The sequence below is a fragment of the Octopus bimaculoides genome, chromosome 5 (genome assembly GCF_001194135.2).
Source record: "Octopus bimaculoides isolate UCB-OBI-ISO-001 chromosome 5, ASM119413v2, whole genome shotgun sequence".
NCBI lineage: Eukaryota > Metazoa > Mollusca > Cephalopoda > Octopoda > Octopodidae > Octopus > Octopus bimaculoides.
Genome location: NC_068985.1, coordinates 94435182 through 94438705, shown reverse-complemented (window position 1 = coordinate 94438705; position 3524 = coordinate 94435182).

The following is a 3524-nucleotide window of genomic DNA, read 5'->3' as shown; positions in this document are numbered from 1 at the left end:
ATATATATATATATATATAAATGTCGGGCGTCTGCTTGTTGACTTTGAATTCATTCAATTATTATAAATCAACTATTTAAGCTATTCTCTAATTAACTAAACGATTGTTTCAACAATTTCTTCAGAGATCAATCATTTTTGCAGAAGAGTTTATCTCTGCAGTGTGATTATTATTGATAACGTGCTCGTATATACTCTACTTCTGAGACAAATTGATTCATCGTTATTTCCTTCATTCTTTATTGTTTAGAGTGTTTGTTTTATATATGTGGAAATAATTGTATATTTGTGCCGTTTTACTTATTGGTTTCTGATTTTGTGTTTCATTATCAGTGATAATGCTTAAGGAGTGAGCTGATGGAATCGATAACGTGTTGGCCAATATATTTAGCAGCATTTTCGTAAGCTCTGTGTTCAAATTCCGGTGAAGTCGATTTTGCATTTTTGTCTTTTCAAGTACAGAACTAGTAGAATTTGAAAACTTTGGCTGATGTAATGGACACTCCAATTCCTTTAAAATTGGTGGTCTTGTGTCAAAATATAAAAGTGTTCTGAATAACTATTCGTGTATTTTGTCTCTGTAAAATGGGGAGAAATACAGATATGTCAAATATCATACATTGTAAATATTTCTTTTATTAAAATGTTCCCTGCCTCTAGAGAATATGTCATATTTACCATATTTACATAACGGTAATTAAGTATTGCGACATATTACAAAGGGAGATAATCACAAATCTCGATTACACACACCGATGTATATATATACAAACAAATATACAAAAATAAGTATAGACAGAAATACATACTCTCTCTCACACAAAGAACACACACACACATATATACAGACATACACATTTATATGCATACATAGATAATAGATACTTGCATATATATATACATCTTCACAAAGATACACATACATATATGCACACACATACAAACACACGTATATGCACAATTCCCTACATATATTTTATGCACACGCACACATATAAAAGAAATAGGAAACGACTCTGAATATTTAAAAACAATTGTGGGGTAAATAGTCCATAAACATTTTATAGCATACATAGCTTTGATTTCCGAGGCAGTGTTCGGTTGATGCTTTCATGGGGATTCAAAATTGTTGCATTAATAATTCCGCTAGCTTAGGTACTATTTTCGTTTAATTTTTTCTGTATTTATGAATAAAATATTCTTCTTTGTTTTTCCGAAAATGTACATTTTTTCTGTCCACATTAAAAAAAAAAAATGTGGAAAAAATATTCACTACATTTTGTATTTGTAATGGAGGATGCATTAATATGTTGCATATGTACTTTTACTATCTCATATAATCCAATGCCATTTTATTCAATGTAGTATTCTGGACGAGCGACACAGTTAATCAGGTTCCTAGATTTACAATTCCTATTTGGATACATTTCAAAAATATTGTTAAAGGTGATTTGTTCATTTTCTTCAATATAATCTATCTTCCAAAACGAGATTCACGAGATTTCTGAAAACTTGGTTGATTCTTTTGTTGTAAATATAGTTTTAGTTAAAAGCATTTTTAAGTTGGGTGCTTGCGTCTGGTATATATTATTTCTGATTCTGTTATTAGTCCGCTCATTTTTTAGGACTGTTGAAGAATTGGGAGATAACTTTTAGCAGTATCAAGAATGTCGTGGTTTCTTGGTTTATGGGTGAAGAAAAACGGAATGCATACGCGCTCATTTATATTTGATTGTGTTTGTTCTTTCGAAGTCTGTAGTTTGGGCGTTTTTTTTTTTTTTGCTTTGATAAGAAGAATAGTGAAGTTTTTGCTTCCTCTAAAAAAAATCAATTATTGCAATTTTTTTATTCTTCAATATTGTATCCGTTATTATATTGCAAACTGGTTTTGCCTTATTAAAAGGTGTGTTTCCTCTTACATGTGAGACATGGAAAGAATGAAAAATCGGGTATTATTGTGTGTTGGTTTATAGAAAAGAATTGTTTTGACATTGACATTTTCTTTAATAAGAATTATGTCGAAAATCGGTAGTTCCTTAATGAGTTATTCTATAGAAGATTTTATTGAGACATGTAGGTCATTTAAAAGTGGGTGAACGATTTTTAGGTCTTTAAAATTTTTGCTTCAAGATATGAAGCGGTCATCTAATTATTGTTTTTTATTGTTTCCAATTGATCATTGTGGAAACGAATATTGTAAGTAAAATTTTCTGGTAATTTAGAATAGAGTTCGTCCTCTAAGAATTACGAATGTTGCATAGGTAGTGGCTACTTTTTTACCCATCAGCGTGTATATATACTTGTGTATCTCTATATAAGCGTGTGTAAGTCTTAATCGTTAGGGTATTGGACGCAGGTTTGTAAGAATGTCTCCGATACCTGGGCCGTGTGACATACTGTGGTCTTGAGAAAAGTATCTCACTTAACGTTCTTCCAGTTCAGTTAACTGCTACAAATGAGCAATTCAACGACGAACCAGCATCCTTTGCAGGCAGGGTGGGGTATATAGGCAAGAGAATCCACCCCTAAGCTCCTTACAGATTAATGTGAACTGGCCACATCTAGAAATACACACACACACACACACACACACTATAAATATATACATTTACTGTTGGTGGATATGGGGGTTGTGGGGGTATTTTCGTAGTTCAGAAGCTCTTTCTACATATTGGACAACAAACTCTTGAATGGTAGTTTCATGATTTCTAAACACCTAATGTTTCGTAAAAATCTATTGGTCTATAAGCATTTAATTATGAAGATGGAGAATCTATGAGAAAAGAGGTTTCTATAAATTTTTCAAACACACGCACACAAACAAACGCACATAAAATGTCTTGTCACGGAAGTAATGTATGTTTCTGCGAAAGCTTATCTATATGAAACTATTATCGTTACCTTGATATAAATTTTCGGCCATGTCACTCAGTCACTTTGTGCTCCAAATATTATATAATATTTCACTGATCTGGCAGAATTATCAGAACCTCGGGCAGGGGGATTTCGTTGTTCTTACATTCTGAGTTCAAAATCCGACCAGGTTGACTATTCCTTCATTTCGGGTTCGATAAAATAAATACTAATTGATTTACACAAAATTTGCTAAGGTTGTGCCAAAATTTGAAATCCACATTTCTTGATTATTTTTAATGTGTCTGGTTCTGGATACCTCCATCCAATTTTATTAAGGGAATAAAAGTCTAGAGAACTAGTGGCTTAATACTTAAATTTAAGTCATTTTTTGTTATCCATTTCTGAGTTGAGGAATTATGTCCATTATTTACATTTGACGGATATTTGTCCTCATCTTGTTTGTTGTTAACACAACATTTCGGCTGATATACCCTCCAGCCTTCATCAGGTGTCTTGGGGAAATTTCGTATCAGGGTTCTCATTCCTAAGGTTGTTTTTTTTACTTGATAATCCGTTTGATCAATGACATGTCATTGAATAGTTCGGGACACAATTGGCAACAAAAGCACATTTCGAAAATTATCAAATCAAATATTCGATTCATGAAT